We start from the raw sequence: 20,041 nt of genomic DNA, 5'->3' as shown, positions 1-20,041 counted from the left end.
TGGAGGGAGCCAGGATTTTTTCTTTAAACCTACATTGAATAAACAGGACAAACTTTGATAATTCTTAATGCATATTTTTAAAAGTTCTCTCCAAACTTCAAATAATTAAGCATGTATAGCTATGTGTCTAGTAAATGTCTTCAAATGTTAAGAGCATAAATCAAAGTGGACATTTATAAAATAAATACCTTTAGCAACATGCCACACATCATAGTAATGAGTGGTCTCCGGTAAATTTTCCCTGATCCACTTCTAGATTTGTAGATGGCGGTCAGTCACAATCGTCCCCATCTTCAGATCGTTGTATTTTACCCAGTCAACAGCACGCTCGAGACCTCTTTTTTCCATACTATTACTGCTCTTTACTTTATTACTCTACAAAATTGTATAACAATATAAATAAGGAGAAAAAGTAAACCACATCTCACACACATCAAGAACTTGAAATCACAAATACAACTTTCAAATTAACCTTCTTAAAATAGATATTAAATATCATACATAAAGACTAGTTAATGTCAAATATTTATTTTCATTCATTTATGCAAATACCTGAACTAGCTGAATGTCAATCACTATTCCTTTTTCAAGGTCAATAATGCTGTAGGAGTCAAACTTGGCACAGTGACCAGGGGAGTCAGCTCACCCATCTCCACCAACAACCAGTGGCTCCCCTCGTTCCACCGCTTGCCTGACATACATCTCCTGGTGTCTGTTCCACACACGACCAATGACAGGATACAGCACAGATGCCTGGTGGGAATAAAATGTTCTACTTGTTATGGTTGCAACCCCCATGCACTGCAGAACCCGCAGAACTTTAGCAGCAAGGGCTCCAGAGAGCAGAATGCTGGCAGATAATCCAAGGTTTCCTACCGGAATATTTCCAAGGGCTGGCTGGCTACTCCATTGCCAAGTAAATCCACATAATTCACACTCTTGCATTAATCCTGGCCATCGTCCCTATCACCTGCTTAACAGTGGCTGTGGCGTGTCTATGGCACCTCTTGCAGCTACTGAATAGCTCCAACAACTTTGATTTGGACACAATAAACTTTTCTTCATCCAGTGGGTTGCCGGGCTTTTCATTCCTAAAACATTTCAAATTAAACTGATTATATAGCTTAGGTTTTCCTTAGTACTTCAACTGATAGGATTTTTCAGACAGGAACTGGTGCTGATGGTACTCGTGGAGCGGGCAAGTCATCTCTGCCATTAAATTGTGTACCAATGCTGCGAACCTGTGGTTGGATATTAACTTGCAGCTCTGGCGAGTAAAATGATCATCAACAATCTGCCCAACTGTAAAAAGTGACTTTCCGAATTAACAAAATACAAACAGGAGAGATCTGATTTGTATTAAAATTTCTATTTTATCTAAAACTTTTTATTCTTGTTCTGTTTTTTTTTTAATTGAAACAAAAACATGAATAAACATTAACTGTTCATAGAATCAATTCACTCACATAATATATTGTCTGTAAACATTAAATTTGACCTTTCTCTTTATTCTTTGCAGCCACTTGGATCTTAACACTGCGTTTCCTAGGTCCTTCTGTCTGACAGGCCATTGATATGCTACTCTTAAAATAGATATAAATATTGAGTAATCTGTAGAATGTGCAAATGTCAACACTTAAAATTTTTTTTTAACTAGTTTTACTGTTTCAGAAATATTTGATTTATTAACCTACATTTCAAAACAGATTTCTGTTATGACAATATGATCATTTTCAAACATGATCAATAACCATTTCCAATCAATTGTTACAGAAATATGTGAAAATTGTTATTTGTGGAATTCTACAAAGTTTAAACTTTAAGAATTATACCATTATCAGGCTTTCAAGTGACATTTTGCAAAATAATAAGGATCATTTTAAAGGCAAAATTATAAAAAAAAAAAAAAATAAAAAAAGGGCCTTTTTAGACAAAAATAGGAAAGAAAAAATGTTTTACTCACCATTAGCAAAAGCAATAATACAAAAACTAATTACCAGTGGTCATCAACAACCATATTCGGCATTCAGCACAAACCATGATATAATTCAGGTGGACTCCCATGGCTCACAATCAATGCTGAATATAGCCGATATGCAAAAGCTTGTTCTGCGTATAGTCAGTTTTAAAATCGAGTAAGCTACTGAAAAACAAGTTGATGATACAGGGTTTCAATAGTTTCGATTGAAGTTAGCATTTCGCAAATTCTATGGTCGTTATAACGATCTAGTTCGTCAATACAACCTATCATTGGGACAAATGTTGTCTGACGTGTTTCATACCGATTGTTAAGCCGTTCTTGGCACACTGATTTTGACTGCGGATGACTCCGTTTACCTGAACAGGATATAGGGCTCACGGCGGGTGTGACCGGTCGACAGGGGATGCTTACTCCTCCTACGCACCTGATCCCACCTCTGGTGTGTCCAGGGGTCCGTGTTTTCCCAACTATCTATTTTGCATTGCTTGTAGGAGTTGTGAGATTGATCACTGTTCGTTATCTTCTCCTTTCTGATAACCATTAAGATGTCTTCTGAGATGTACATTTAATCAACATATTCATTTTCTGAAAGTATGTTAAGTCTAAATTTAATAAATTCCAACACTTACTTATGTCAAAATTTAAACTTTCAAAATTTGAAAATGTAGGAATTTCAACAAAAAATTTGGGCTTTTTTTAAGGATTCTAAAGCTCAAATAAGGAAAATAAGGCCTGTTGTAGAAAAATAAGGACCCGCTTGAAAGCCTGCATTACCCATGCGGCTCCTGGATTTTGCTATTTTGGAACCCGCCGAAGAATTTTGTAACCCACCAACTCAAATAATGTGAAAAAGTCTGATAATGTAAAATTTATACGGTACCAATTTTGATGCACCAGATGCGCTTTTCGACAAATAATGTCTCTTCAGTGAGGCTCAACCGAAATGTTTGAAATCCGAAATAACGATAAACTTGCTAGAGCTATTATAAGGGAAAACAGTGTGCCAAAAAGTGGAGTCATATTCGTCTAAGGATAAGAGCTTTGCATGAGGGAGATAATCGTTAATTTTGAAATGAATTTCTAAATTTTATCACAGCAATTAAATATACATCCGTATTTTTAAGCTAGTAACGACGTGCTTGGCTACTGGGCTGTAGAGACCCTCGGGGCCTAACAGTCCACCAGCAGAGGCCTCGACCAAGAGGTCATAATGTAAAATTTATACGGTACCGATTTTGATGCACCAGATGAGGATTTCGACAAATAACGTCTCTTCAGTGATGCTCAACCGAAATATTTGAAATCCGAAATAACGATAAACTTGCTAGAGCTATTATAGGGAAATACAGTGTGCCAAAAAGTGGAGTCAAATTCGTCTAAGGATAAGAGCTTTGCATGAGGGAGATAATCCTTAATTTTGAAATGAATTTCTAATATATATTTATATATATGTTCATTCTATATCAACATCAAGCAAATCATCCCAACCTCACTTTCCTCGAACCATGGATAGGGCTTGAAATTAACATATGCCTGTCAGTCTGTGACTGGTTAAAAGTCTGGCGCACTGACATACATTTGCTTTAGTCAGTCCGATGGGACTGGTTGAAGACAACTTAATCTCCATAAAAAAAATGTCAAATTTGCACAGCAGGTGCCCGTTTCATTCATCAATAGTATACCCCATGCACATAGCGATCGGAGCAAGGTAACTGGTGATTTACTTCCCCTTGGGACTCGTGATTTCTGCCTGTTCCATCAGTGAAATAAGAGGCGCGTGTGGTACTTTTTAAATTGAAATAACTTTGTAGAAAATAAAGATATTTCCGCAACAATGGTTTCATTAGGAAGAAGAATGATGAAATTTGCTATTTCAATCACTTATTAATCCTAAAATAATTTATTAAAAAAATTTAAATTGCTAATTATTTCAAATTTCATGTGAGCAAGATCATTGGTTTTGTGAAAATAATCAATTTTCGGTACTATACTGGAATCTGCATCTGGTCAATTTGGTATCCTAGAAGAACCCATTAATTACGCTTAATAGATTAAACTAAGTTGATATTCACGGGTGATTAGTGTTTCAGATAATGGCCCCCTATTCTGTCTGGGGTTGTGTGTATTTAGCCTTTCTTCAAAGCATGGGTAACACATTAAAAAGAATAAATACTGGTTAAAGCAAATAAATAAGACTAAAGTGTGGCTGGATAATATGACGTTTTAAAACGTGTACACAAATCATACGGAAATCATCCATGTAACAGTTCATTACAAAAAATTTAAGCTTAAACATTTCCTAAATTTTGGTTCTAAAGAAGATGTAGGCCAAATATCAAGGGCGCCAAGTATAGTGACGCTGAATTGCAAGTGTTCAAAACGGTAAGAATATTTAGTGACAAACTTAATATGCAGGACAGAACACAACTATTTGGTCAAGGCTTTAGAAGCCGACAACAGAATTATGGCTTACGCCGTCAGAGCCTTGATATCCTGCTACGGATGGGACTATCGTAAATCGTGCCAGAAATATTACTTCGCGTGTTGGGCCCTTAAAACGAATAATTTGAAATCTTCTGTGTTAAGGAGACATTTTGATGTTCATATGAGTGACCTTGACGAGCATCTACCATGAATTATCTGAATTTCTCTTTAGGACATAAAATTAAAAATAACACAAGAGGTACTGTGAGCAATGCTCACTAAGAATACCCCCGCTTACCCCAATCTCCCAAAGGGTGTTGTTAATAGGCATAAATTATCTCTTTCCTGAGTGTAAAAATATAGTATGCCTTTGTAGAAGAAAATGGAAGATATAGTCCGAACACAAATCCATGGTATAAACCTATAATTTTGACCTTGAGATCAAAGGTCAAGGTCATAATGAGGTCATGAATGTACATGACACATGGTGATACACTCATGTCTTATGGTATGACTATGTCAAAACCCTATAACCAATTTTGACCTTGAGGTGAAAGTTCAAGGTCATATAGAGGTAATGAAGGTACAAGGTACCTGACACATCGTCTCATGGTGATACACTCATGTGTCAAATATGGTATGCCTATGTCAAAGAACAAAGAAGTCATGGTCCTGACACGAATCCATTGTAAAAACCTTTAATTTTGACCTTGAGATCAAGGTCATATGGATGTCATGAAGGTACATGACACATCGTCTCATGGTAATATACTCATGTGTCAAATATGGTATGCCTATGTCAAAGAACAAAGAAGTTATGGCCCGGACACGAATCCATTGTAAAAAGCCTTTAATTTTGACCTTAAGGTCAAGGTCATGAAGGTACCCGACACATTGTCTCATGGTGATCCACCTGTGTGCCAAATATGGTATGCCTATGTCAAAGAACAACGAAGTTATGGCCCGGACACGAATCTGGAGACAGACAGAAGGATGGACGGACAGACAAGAGTGATTCCTATATACCCCCCAGAACTTCGTTCGGGGGGTATAATAAAATTTCTAAACTCTACGCAGAAATACGAAATTTCTTAATTGGGTTAATTTACAATAAGGACATTGAATCAAGAAGTCATAGAGTTATGTATGATACTAATGGATGTCAAGGAAAGTCCATCTAACGGTAGCGCAAGGTAGGAGGAGGAGGGGGGGGGGGGGTTATTGTGCAATATGCGTTTTGTAAAATCGATGTGAAATTTTGATACGTCATTTGGATGTGTTAAGTGTTAATACCGCCGGTGTATGCTATCAGGGATTTATCCAGCTTTTATATGTTATTACCCAATTCATATTTAAGGGGAATTTTTGTGAGTTCAATCATGAACTTCCTCCAGGGGAGGGAGAGGGAGGGGAGGGGGACATTCTCAGATCATAATATCTAAAAATAGGTGCATCAATTGGTTGATTACTGAATCTTGTCTATATTGTAAGAATTTGATAATTATAGAAAAATACTTGGAATATACATGTATAAAATGATTTTTGTTAAAATTCCCATACATTTTAATGTAGTTTCTACATGTCAAGGGGAATTTTTACCTGTGGAAGGGGAAATATTCATTTGTTTTCAGAGGAGGAAAGATACCCTTTACCGGTAGTAAAAAGAATCTCAATAAATCCCTGGCTATGTAGATGGGTGTTTATACAAATATTTACGATTTTCTAGCCGTATAAGGCAAAAAATACGTTGTTCATACGTATTTAAATGTAATTGTAATTTCGCATTGTGTATTGCGTCATGTTCCTTGAATGACCTATTAAAACACCGTTTGGATTTTCAAACCTGGTGTTTTGATATCCAGTGCTGATTTTGAGCTGATGAAAAGGGAAATTCACAACTTCCTTCCAGGTATCACACCGGTGATTATTTTCACTATATATTACTATAGAGGGGGAAAAACCAGTTTACAGAATTGATGCCGAATAACGCAGTCGGAAACGTTCTATGTTATCTATCTCGTTTGCCGACACCAGAAAAACAACAGCCTACGCGGCATTTTCGAAAAAAAAGTTGCCCGCAAACAAGACTACCCTCAAATCCACGTGTTTTTCACGTGTGTGTAAACAGTCGGAGCGCACCTCAGGAAGTAGCCTCACCTACCAATAGCAAATAGTTCCTTTGTATACACTTGGTTATTTCTACAAATTACACAAAATTTCCTAATCTGGGGTACAAAAATTAAGAGAAAAGAAGAAGAGGAAATGAGAAAAATTGCGCAAAGAAAAAAAATATTTCTTTAAATATATGGAACTACTATTGACTAAGTTCATTTTGATTGGATAGTTACCGGTGTGATACCTAAATTTCTAAAGCATCACTTATGAATATGGATTATCACAATACCGAACCCGATAATATATATACGGTGTGACCGTTGGACCGAGCGAAGCATGATATGGTCATTGGCGTGTCCCAAGTGATAGTCATAATTCTGTTCAGTACAGTAAATTACAATTCATTTAAAAATATGTATTATTTATGAAATTCCCCTTGCACTAAACGCCCAGTATCAAAGGGGATATCTATGAGGATCCGCCTATTCCTTTAACGCGGAGAATACTAGTATACCTAGCACCAGCCGACGTAAACCGTGCACAGTGACGTCAGATGTAGCCTCGACTTTTTTCTTCGTCTTTCAAACCAAACAATTATAAACAATAATTCATTTCAAAATATATATTATTTATGAAATTTTCCTTGCACTAAACGCCCAATAACACCTAAATATTAAAGGGGGATATACGAGGATAACAGTTCTACAGGATCCGCCTATTCATTTAAAACGGGGAATATAACGCCAGCCGACGTAAATCATGCATTGTGACGTCACATTTAGCCTCGACATTTTTCTCTTTCAATTCAAACAATTATAAACAACAATACAACCCGTTTACAATTTAAAAGACAGTTAAAACAAAACAAAATTAACCAAAATATTCAAAGTGGTAAACAGTAAACGTGAATATATCGTATATTTTTATTTAAAGAAACTCATGAACTCGTTCATTTATTTAGTCGTATTACTGTTTTTCTATTTGCGAAGCGAGGCTCTAAAGGTAACACGTATGTAAAAGAACAAAGTCAAAATCAGCAAAAGTAAAAGATAATCTCTATATACGTTCACTGAAATTTTCGTGATCCATATGGGCGCCGCCATTTATTTTTTCATTATCTGTTTCAACAGTTATTCGTGTTTTATTTTGAATGCCAATAATAGAAGACTTTAACGTGCAATTCGTAATTTAAACACCCAGTTTGTTCAAACTGAATAGTATAATTATCATTGGAACAGGTTTTAGCAAATAAATACATATAAAACCGTACTACGACTAAATAGATGAACGAGTTCATGAGTTTCTTTGAATAAGAATATACGGTAAAATTACGGTTACTTTTTTACCATTTTGAATTTATTGGTTAATTTTGTTTGGTTTTAACGGCCTTTTTCATTACATACGGAATGTATTATTGTTGTTTATAATTGTTTGCTTTGAAAAAGAGAAAAAAAGTCGAGGCTAAATGTGACGTCACAATAAGCAGTTTACGTCGCCTTGTGTTTTATTTCCCGCGTTCAATGAATAGGTGGCTCATGTAAAACTGTTGTCCCCATATAAACTCCTTAAATATTGAGATGTTACTGGGTGTTTAGCGCAAGGAAATTTCATTCAAAATATATATTTATAAATGAATCATAATCTACCGCACTTAACGGAATTATGATTACCACTCGGGACACGGGGTTACGTACATGCTTCGCTCGGTCCAACGGTCACACCGTATACATATTAATCATACCATTCATTTTAACAAACTGGGTGTTTGAAAATTTTACAAATTGCACGTTAGTCTTGTATTTTTTGGCATTCAAAATTCAAACACGAATAACTGTAGAAACAACTAATGAACAAAGCATAATGGCGCCGCTCATATGGATCACAAAGTTTTCAGTGAACGTATATAGAGATTATCTGTATTTATTTGCAGATTTTCTCATTTTTTATTTTACGAATACGTGTTACCTTTAGAGCCTTGCTTCACTCGGTATAAAATACATTTTTGAAAAGAAACTGTACTCGCCATGTGGGTTACCTAGATTTCAATTTTACTCGCCCAACCCAAATTTCACTTGCATTTGGTGAGTGAACAGGTGTTAAGTTTAGACACTGGTCTACATCACAGGCAATTGCATCGATTGGGGTCGAATTCACTATATAAAGAGTAAAAGGTATAGAACTCTAAATATAGGGTACCCAACTTAGCCGATGTAAAAACAATAAATTAATTGATATAAAATTCTACTTTGTATTTTATTTTATTCATACATAATCAATCTACATTACTACCAAAGTTCATCCCGAAATTCCGTATACTTCCCAAGATATGCAGAAATGAACTCGGAAAAATGCCTTTTATTTTTTGGTTGACTTTTAGCTGGGCCCTGACACTATACGACTACACACAGTGTTTGAGCATTGCAACAAGCTACCAAAAAGAATGTGCAGCATAAAATATCATTTCTAAAATGAATTTCTTACCCCAATTTATAAAATGAAGTCCGTAATAGCTCCAAGTGACTGAAAATTTTAAACCGTTTCTACTTTCATTTAACACAGTCATTTTCATCGGTGCCACTAACTACCCACATTGACATCATTATTATCAATCGTCAAACACCTGTGATAATGTGATTTAGATAAAAATAGACATAATAAGACATTTTTATATTTATAAAGACTTGTTACTAGCATAATTTATGTACTATAATGAATCAATATTGATAAATATTAGTATTTGAGTCTCTAAATCGTTATGGGTCCTTCCATCTCTTTTGGGTAGTTAGTCATAACTACCGTTCATGGTGGGGATTGTGAAAATACAGACGGTTTAAAAAATTTCAGTCACTTGGAGCTATTACGGACTTCATTTTATGAATTGGGGTAAGAAATTCATTTTAGAAATGATATTTTATGCTGCACATTCTATTTGATAGCTTGTTGCAATGCTCAAACACTGTGTGTAGTCGTATAGTGTCAGGGCCCAGCTAAAAGTCAACCAAAAAATAATAGGCATTTTTCCGAGTTCATTTCTGCATATCTTGGGAAGTATACGGAATTTCGGGATGAACTTTGGTAGTAATGTAGATTGATTATGTATGAATAAAATAAAATACAAAGTAGAATTTTATATCAATTAATTTATTGTTTTTACATCGGCTAAGTTGGGTACCCTATATTTAGAGTTCTATACCTTTACTCTTTATATAGTAAATTCGACCCCAAGCGATGCAATTGCCTGTGGTCTACATACATGTAAACAGGAACACCTGAATGGGTGCTTGCTGACTTTCAACACGCTCATTGTTGTCACACAACAGCTCTGTCAGTATTTATAATCAACCAATGCAACAATTGTTACAAGTGCAACCACATCCTTGAGAAAATGCAGTACTAAGTCCAGGAAATTCTGGGTGGGGATCTGGACCCCCCCCCCCCCCTGCGAATCCTCAATCTGTGCATGCAAGCAACAATGAAGCAAGAAACGTATAAAACAAAAGCATGCACCGCATCTCAATTGTTTTGGCCTAATGAAAAAAAAAGTTCTACTGAGTACCATAGTCTAAGATAAGGAATAATGAATTGACAAGCAATTCATATAGATCCTTAGCTAAAACTTTACCTACAACTATAGTAATTAATTACGAAGATGAAATTCAACAAATAATCAGATAGGTATGCTATTAGATTATGAAACAGGTGCATTGTACCCACTTCTGTGTCTGTGGTCCTTCGGATGAGACCGCAAAAACCGAGGTCCCGTGTCACTGCAAGTGTGGCACGATAAAGATCCCTCCCTACTCAATGGCCATAAGCGCCGAGCATAGGCCTAAATTTTGCAGCCCTTCACCGCCAGTGGTGACGTCTCCATATGAGTGAAATATTCTCGAGAGGGACGTAAAACAATATTCAATCAATCAATCTGTGTCACCGTCTCGCCTCACTGATGCGTGAAGTCCAACAATTCATGAAGTCGAAATAAAGGACATTTTTGTATTTAGCATGTTATTGTACATTGATTATAAAGTTGAAACCTGCATCGCTGTGGCATTACTACTTCTGAGTGTGTTTGAATTAAAGAGAGAGAGAGAACAGAAAAGAAAATTGCCATATTTTAGCGCGCTTTGCATATGCTCGTCGTGAGCTGTGGAGACTGCAGGAAGGCATCGTTGAGTTCATCCCTCTTCCGCTTAGGATATATCGATGGCACAGATCCCACTCGCGTCGGTAAGTGAGAAAGTTTCCCAGTTTACTTTCGGAAGGTCGGTGGTTTCTTCCCAGGTACATTGTATCTGGGTTCTCTCTTCCACCAATAAAAACTGGGCGCCACCAGATAACTGAGAAATTGTTGAGTGTGGCGCAAAACAATCAATCAATCGTTCTCTCGATTTCACCTGTTAATTGTTATTAAGACATTTACCGGCCCAGGTCATCACCGGGTGGTTTCTCGCCAATGACAGCAGCTGAATTCACACTAGTGCGGAAGATTTCGGACCTATTTATTAAAATTCCACATCAAATATGACCGACGAATTCGGTTTCGTTAGAAACTTGTGTAGCGATATACGTGAGTGGATCAAAGTATATAATTTTAATTAGATTGTTTGTAGTTTGTATCTTGTTTAACGTCCTCTCGAGAAATTTTCACTCATATGGAGACGTCACCAAGACCGGTGAAGGAATTTAGGCCTTTACCCGGCGCTTACGGTCATGAGCAATGAGGGTTCTTTAGCGTGCCACACCTACTGTGACCCGGGACATCTGTTAAAATCATCTCTGAAGACCCGTGAAATCACCTGTTTTAACGACTTAAGTGCAAGGTGAAGATAACGAACAGTGATCAATCTCATAACTCCTACAAGCAATACAAAATAGATAGTTGGGCAAACACGGACCCCTGGACACAACAGAGGTGGGATCAGGTGCCTAGGAGGAGTAAGCATCCTCTGTCGTGGTCGGGATTCGAACTCCGGCCTTCCGAATGAGAGGCGAACGCTCTAAGTCTAGGCCACCCCGGCGGTTTAATTAGATTGATTAAATATTGTTTAACGTCCCTCTCGAGAATATTTCACTCATGGAGACATCACCACTGCCGGTGAAGGGCTGCAAAATTTGGGTCTCTTTAATTAGATTACATATGGTTTGTTAGTAAACGGCTGCAATCACAGCTGCTAGAGCTTGATTGCAACTAAAGATTTGGCGGGTTTGACTGTTCGACATGGGATGCTTATTCCTCGTAGGCACCTGATCTTACTTTTGGTATGTCCATAGTTTGTTTACCCAACTCTTTATATTACATTCCTTATAGGAGTTATGGGATTGATCATTGTTCGTTATCTTCACCTTCCACATAAAAGGTATCATGATATCTCACCAGAAATCACCTGACAAATCTTCGATATTTCGAAGTAATCCCAACATCAATTTCATGAGTATTGCGCGTGTGCACACAAATGTATATTTTTCACTCATTTAAAAAAGATAACCAGCTTCAGATAAAGTGCTATAAATTTTGATATTTAACAATAGAAGAATGCTACAGCTGTACCTTGTCACGAGGTAAGGTGATTACAGGGAATGAAGGTCACCTGGTCTTCCAAACCAGTACAATATCCTCATCTTTTACACACTGCACTTCTTTCCTAAAACAAGAAAATTGATTGAAGGCTAAAGAGTCAGGACCAGGTCTTATATTTGCTGAATTGTAAACTTCTGTCTCGATGCATATTGTGCACAGCTTATGTTGGAATGTATTGACCCTGTGCCTGTCACAAGAGTTTAACATGGGTGGTGACTTCATTATTCGCCAAGCGCCCATGGTGACATCTCTACATTAGAAAAAAATTCTATTTAAATTAATATTACTGACTTCCTTTTAAAACATAGATGAAAATATACATATCAGCAATATTTGTCAATATTCATTTCCGAAACCATCGCCTATCTGAGTAGGTTAGCACGTCGACTGCAGAACTGTAGATCACGGGTATGAGACCAGCAGGGGTTTAACTTAATTTCAGATTGCTTTCTTTCTAAATCTGGAAGTTTTGACTAAATAATTAATAGGTACATATCCTCCACTTTTCATCCCTGTCAAATTTCTTTGATGAAGCATTTCTCCTTAAGGGCATATTATCTTATCCACAACAAGTATCTTATCATTTATAGAGCATGAAAATTGTGAAACAATCATTCATCATGATTTATTATGTTATTTCAAGGGTTTTTTTAATCACTTTTGAGTACGACATAGAAAAAGCAGATAAATTACAGAATCATGCAAGTATTGTAATGTAAATAGTGTTATTAAATTTGAATGTGGCGCCATTAGTTGGCATGTGACCTTGACTTCCGCTATAAGGGTATATAGACGTCGTCCCGCTAGCGTCAACACTTTTAGTGTTAGTTTGGCTTTCGGAGTGTAAGGTTGCTGCGAGAAGAATTTAGGTAAGCCGACAGTTTCCCATAAGAGAACGTGGATAAAGTATCCTTACTCTCGCGGGAATAGCTCGACTAGTTCTTAGTGGACATAATATAGTGTTTATTGTTATAGAATAAAAGTACAGGGTAGCTGAGTACTCGTTTGTTGAGCACTCATTTCACCTTTTAAGGCGGGAGGTTTTACTCATCCGTTGAGTAATATATATATTTTTAAAGTAACACATATTGTATATAGTTTGTTGATCTTAGTTGATTATTTTGATAGTGATTTTTATTAATGATTAGTTAGTTAACTAATTAAGAGTAATCATTTTTATTTTCACGAGAGGAACTCTTTTCGCCTTATTTGTATATTTTGACAGGCGATTATTAATTTTATATATAAGTAAACATCATTTTAGAGTCTCGGTGTCAGTTTAGTAACTGAGGGATCCCGTAAACGGAAGGGAACACGTTACAGTAGTTTCGTTTTTATGATGAAAATATCAAAGTGAACCTTTTGATAAACAATGACATAAAACATGCTTGTGAATTTGAGAGAACAGTTTCTTCAGACACGAATGTTGCTTGTAAATATTAAACTCATAAGTACACAAATAGTAGGCACACTTTCCGTGCGGATCCCGATTGCAACAGGTCCTTAATACATATGTACCCTTTACTAGCCGTAAGAGGCGACTAATATCTCACTGTTTGTTTTCTTCACGTTTCATTTAATATGCTAAAATAAGCTTCCAATCATTTGATGAAATAATTTGCAAGTTTCCTTTAATGAGACACAATCTTAAACGGACGAGATGTAATAGCAACCGATTTGAGTATTCCTTTCTGGAACTGAACACCAAATGTTGCCAGGGAATTCTGAAATTCGAAAAGACAACTTTAACTTTCTCGAGAATACATCTACAACACCAACAGTCCTAGTATGCCGATTTACTTGAATACTGGTTGGATTTTTCAATTCTCTAACATATATTTCAAAATGCTTTCAATGTAAAACTTATACGGTACTAATTTTGATGCACCAGATGCGCATTTTGACAAATAATGTCTCTTCAGTGATGCTAAACCGAAATGCTTGAAATCCGAAATAACTATGAAGTTTTAGAGCTAAATATAGCCAAAACCAGCGTGCCAAAAAAGTGGAGCCAAATTCGTCCAAGGATAAGAGCTATGCATGAGGGAGATAATCCTTAATTTTGAAATGAATTTCTAAATTTTATAACAGCAAATAAATATACATCCGTATTTTCAAGCTAATAACGAAGTACTTAGCTACTGGGCTGTAGAGACCTTCGGGGACTAACAGTCCACCAGCAGAGGCCTCGACCCAGGGGTCATAATGTAAAACTTATACGGTACCAATTTTGATGCACCAGATGCGCATTTCGACAAATAATGTCTCTTCAGTGATGCTCAATATATTTCATAATTCTAGTATTTGATATAGACATCCTTTGAACAGTTTTCCAAGACTGCTTTAGTAACAGAAAAACTATTATTGGTTTTCCTACGCTAAAGGGTTTTGAAATTGTCCATTGAATACATTCATTGTAACAAATTTCCAACTTCCGGACATCTCATCTTTCAATGTGAAATGTTGTAACTGTTCCAAATGGAAAGTATTAATTGATTATCTCAATGTAGAGAAGAAATGGAAACATATCTTGATTGGTTTCTTTCATGAGCGGAATCGAAAGATTATATCTTTAATATGTTTCTGATGGAAACTGTTACATCATCCTTAATGATGTACACTCTTCAATTATGTGGCGTGTAGCCAGAAGGAAAACAAAGTGCACGCAATGTATGGCAAGGGGTCTGGGGTCGCCTTGAGGCCCCCGATGATTGCAGGGCAAAGCCATAGTGGGGACCATGGGGGTAAAGGCCCCGGAAGCTCCTGGGTTTTACAAATGCAATCACTTATTAATTTTTGTGCATGGAAACAGGGTTTCTTGTCAGTTTCCAAATCCAAAAGAATTCACACAAAATCATTTTCTGAAGTGTTTTATGTCAAAGCACCGGTGTGCATGTACTGTCTTCGTTACTGATTACAAAGTATATCCTCATCTGTCTACTACATGTACATATATGATGTACATTAAAGTGATATACGACATGATGTGAATCAGTTTGATTAAAATCAGACCCACCCCGGTAATGATACATGTATGTCGCTACACAAAGGGGTTGACATAGCATTACCGGAGCGGATCTAAGATCTGATTTTAATCAGATTGAATGTTAATGATTTGAAATTTAAAAAAGGACCTTGAATTTGATTGAATGGACATGCATCACTGAAGAGACATTATTTGTTGAAATGCGCATCTGGTGCATCAAAATTGGTACCGTATAAGTTTTACATGGTGCTGATCAAATTTTAAACTGGGACTATGTGATGTAGTAGTTTTTTTTTTACAGCAAAGATTTCTCTCTCTCTCTCTCTCTCTCTCTCTCTCTCTCAAGAGATGTTTACGTAGTTTCGTGCTTGCGTATAAGCAGGCACGCGCTTGCTTCCTGATTGAAAATTTTGTTTATTATATCTGATATCCAAAACCTGTATTTTTGAACGATATATTGTCGTATCAGTTATATTTATGAAGTGTGAAAAAATAACATAAGCCTATGTATTTAAAGAAAATCAATTGCCCCTTGAATCACCGTGGACCATGGTGAAAAGATTCAGTAAGGCAGGGGTTCTAGATTTTTTAAGCGATCAGTCTATTTATTTATATGTACCAAAAATTCATCTTATTTGTAGCAATTATTCATATCTTATAATGGAAGGGAAACTTATGTATAATGTGCTGCGAAAAGAAAAATAGATTCATTCCTAAATCAGAATATGATATGTGACAGAAAAACTTAAAATTATGAATTTACTGAATGATATTATGCGCTGCGAAAAAGAAAAATATATTCATTCCTTAAATCATATTATAATATGTGACAGAAAAACTTAAAATTGTGAATTTACTGAATGATATTAATCAATATGACAATCTTTGATATCTTTTCACCTTGGTAACGCTACATCTTTCATCTTTTCACCCTGCGTTATTTTCATTTTCAAGCATTTCGTCAAAATAAAGACTATTATGAACCCCAATTTAGTAAGAAATTGAATGTCTTTTTATATTCTTGTGACAGATTATCATGGTTCTTTCTCAAATTATTTCAAACCTTGAATTCAGCTCATGAAGCAAACATCTGTGCGAATTTTCCTAAATAATATATAATAATGATAATGGTATAATTCGTAAAGTTTAAAATTGAGATTTTTCAATTTTCTAACATTTATTTCAAAATGCTTTCAATATATTTCATAATTCTAGTATCTGATATAGACATCCTTTGAACAGTTTTCCAAGACTGCTTTAGTAACAGAAAAACTATTATTGGTTTTCCTACGCTAAAAGGTTTTGAAATTGTCCATTGAACACATTCATTGTAACAAATTTCCAACTTCCGGACATCTCATCTTTCAATGTGAAATGTTGTAACTGTTCCAAATGGAAAGTATTAATTGATTATCTCAATGTAGAGAAGAAATGGAAACATATCTTGATTGGTTTCTTTCATGAGCGGAATCGAAAGATTTTATCTTTAATATGTTTCTGTAGCATACAGGATATGTAAGTATAAAATCGCGGAAGGTTACATTCATTTGATGGAAACTGTTACATCATCCTTAATGATGTACACTCGTGTAGCCAGAAGGAAAACAAAGTGCACGCAATGTATGGCAAGGGGTCTGGGGTCGCCTTGAGGCCCCCGATGATTGCAGGGCAAAGCCATGGTGGGGACCATGGGGGCAAAGCCCCCGGAAGCTCCTGGGTTTTACAAATGCAATCACTTATTAATTTTTGTGCATGGAAACAGGGTTTCTTGTCAGTTTCCAAATCCAAAAGAATTCACACAAAATCATTTTCTGAAGTGTTTTATGTCAAAGCACCGGTGTGCATGTACTGTCTTCGTTACTGATTACAAAGTATATCCTCATCTGTCTACTACATGTACATATATGATGTACAATAAAGTGGTATACGACATGATGTGAATCAGTTTGATTAAAATCAGACCCACCCCGGTAATGATACATGTATGTCGCTACACAAAGAGGTTGACATAGCATTACCAGAGCGGATCAAAGATCTGATTTTAATCAGATTGAATGTTAATGATTTGAAATTTAAAAAGGACCTTGAATTTGATTGAATGGACATGCATCACTGAAGAGACATTATTTGTTGAAATGCGCATCTGGTGCATCAAAATTGGTACCGTATAAGTTTTCCATGGTGCTGATCAAATTTTAAACTGAGACCTTGCTTGCTGATTGAAAATTTTGTTTATTATATCTGATATCCAAAATCTGTATTTTTGAACGATATATTGTCGTATCAGTTATATTTATGAAGTGTGAAAAAATAACATAAGCCTATGTATTTAAAGAAAATCAATTGCCCCTTGAATCACCGTGGACCATGGTGAAAAGATTCAGTAAGGCAGGGGTTCTAGATTTTTGAAGCGATCGATCTATTTATTTATATGTACCAAAAATTCATCTTATTTGTAGCAATTATTCATATCTTATAATGAAAGGGAAACTTATTTCTCACATTATCACCAGTGTGAGATAGACTTTATCCATGTGAGACAGCCATGTGAGATTTTTCTGTCTCACACTGCTGCGACGTCATTTGATTGTGACGTCATATATTTTCTATGATTTACGTTACACGGTGAAGATTTACGTTACACGGTGAAGCAAAAATATTTTGTATTGTTATCTTTAAATTTTAATGTATATAGCTTTCCATTGGACAACCTTGGGTTTTTTAGTTTACACTTACAGTGTAAACCATTTTCGGGTATGCTCTTTCTGCCTATCTAATTAGTTTTTGCATCGAAGTTCAAATGAGGATTTTGATAATTTAGAATTTTCTCAAAGCTCCTAAATTTATGCACTAAACTGTAGGTAAAATGTGAGAAAAATAATCCTTCATTATTTACTCGTGTGGGATAGGGAAATTCCACCTCTGGAACAAGATTCGCTGTCTTGGACTCGGCAAAGCCTCGTCCTAGACTGCGAATCTTGTCCCCTCGGTGGAATTTCCCTATCCCACACTCGTACTAATGAAGGATTCTATTAGTATCATGCGCTGCGAAAAGAAAAATAGATTCATTCCTAAATCAGAATATGATATGTGACAAATGCTGTCTGACGTGTTTCATACCGATGTTAAGTTCTTCTTGGCACACTGATTTTGACTGAGGATAACTCCGTTTACCTGATCAGGATATGGGGCTCACGGCGGGTGTGACCGGTCAACAGGGGATGCTTACTCCTCCTAGGCACCTGATCCCACCTCTGGTGTGTCCAGGAGTCCGTGTTTGCCCAACTATCTATTTTGTATTGCTTGTAGGAGTTATGAGATTGATCACTGTTCGTTATCTTCACCTTGCATGTGACAGAAAAACTTAAAATTGTGAATTTGCTGAATGATATTATGCGCTGCGAAAAAGAAAAATAGATTCATTCCTTAAAGCTGTATGACCCGATGTTCATGTATTATTTTTGTACATAATTACTTTAAAGCAGATTAATTACTTGATAAAGTTATTAACTTTCCCTTAATTACATGCTTGAAAACATCTGCAGGTAAAAGAAAACAGTGAGAATATTATTTAGAAAGTAAAAATAGTGGCTACATATATAAATCATCCCAATATAGACGTCTATAAATAGACCCACGCGCGTCAGGGGAATCCCAACATGATATATTAACTCATACGCAACTGTCTAGTTTTAAGGCTGAAAGAACGTAAAACAACGAATTACTAAAAGGTATTTGATATTTCTATTTCTATTCAACTTATGGTACGGCACTGTTATAACAAAATACACAGCTTTACACAGATAAGATCACTGATGATCTGAAAGTTTGAACTGGTCACGTGACTGTCACTTGAAATGGCAGAGTGACGCGGTTATTTGTAAACATCGATTTAAAATCAAATTCTTTGGGTTAAATCAGGTGAAATAATTTATTATATGTCGTACAGTCTCATAACTACATACGTGCGATGATTTAATAGCGTTTTTACGAGATGGAAAAAAATATTGTAATTCGGACCATACAGGCTTAAATCAGATTATAATATGTGATAGAAAAACTTACAATTGTGAATTTACTGAATGATATTAATCAATATGACAATCTTTGATATCTTTTCACCTTCGTAACGCTACATCTTCCATCTTTTCACCCTGCGTTATTTTCATTTTCAAGCACTTCGTCAACATAAAGACTATTATGAACCCCAATTTAGTAAGAAATTGAATGCATTTTTATATTCTTGTGACAGATTATCATGGTTCTTTCTCAAATTATTTCAAACCTTGAATTCAGCTCATGAAGCAAACATCCGTGCGAATTTTCCTAGGTACTCGATATTAAACACGAGTGTTTGAGAAAAGTAACTACTTTCATTCAAAGTATGAGACATATTCTGTTTCTTAATACTTCTGTGCGTTCCGTTCGACATGTGTTAGACAAAGAAAACTCTCATTTATGTTGTTTTTGAGAAAAATAAAGAGACCGATCGCTTCAGAAATCTAGAATCCCTGCGTTACTGAATCTTTTCACGATGGTCCACGGTGTTGAATACTACAGCTAGCACATGATCACCTCTTTGTTCTATTTTAGAATAAATTTTGTCGTCTAAAGCAGCCTTTACCTCTCTTTCTGGATAGCTTGAACTAAATAAACGTCATCAATTGACTCCCATAGCCTACTTTCATTTGTAGTAAACCTGTCGGCATTAGAGTGCATAAAAGTTATGTTCACTATGCAAGGTGAAGATAACGAACAGTGATCAATCTCATCACTCCTATAAGCAATACAAAATAGATAGTTGGGAAAACATGAACCCCTGAACACACCAGAGGTGGGATCGGGTGCCTAGGAGGAGTAAGCATCCCCTGTTAACCGATCACACCCGCCGTGAGCTCTATATCCTGATCAGGTAAACGGAGTCTTTCTTTGAATTTTTCTACTACTCTTCAGAATA

At 36.0% G+C, this 20,041-nt stretch overlaps 1 pseudogene; it reads right to left on the bottom strand.

The window, feature by feature from the left end:
• Positions 1–642: 642 nt before the first annotated feature.
• Positions 643–1,283, bottom strand: LOC130051528 (uncharacterized; annotated as a pseudogene).
• Between the last annotated feature and the right edge of the window lie 18,758 nt (positions 1,284–20,041).

This window comes from Ostrea edulis, chromosome 2, assembly GCF_947568905.1.
Source record: "Ostrea edulis chromosome 2, xbOstEdul1.1, whole genome shotgun sequence".
Classification (NCBI taxonomy): domain Eukaryota; kingdom Metazoa; phylum Mollusca; class Bivalvia; order Ostreida; family Ostreidae; genus Ostrea; species Ostrea edulis.
The sequence above is the reverse complement of the archived record's forward strand: the minus strand, read 5'-3'. Positions and strand labels throughout refer to the sequence as shown.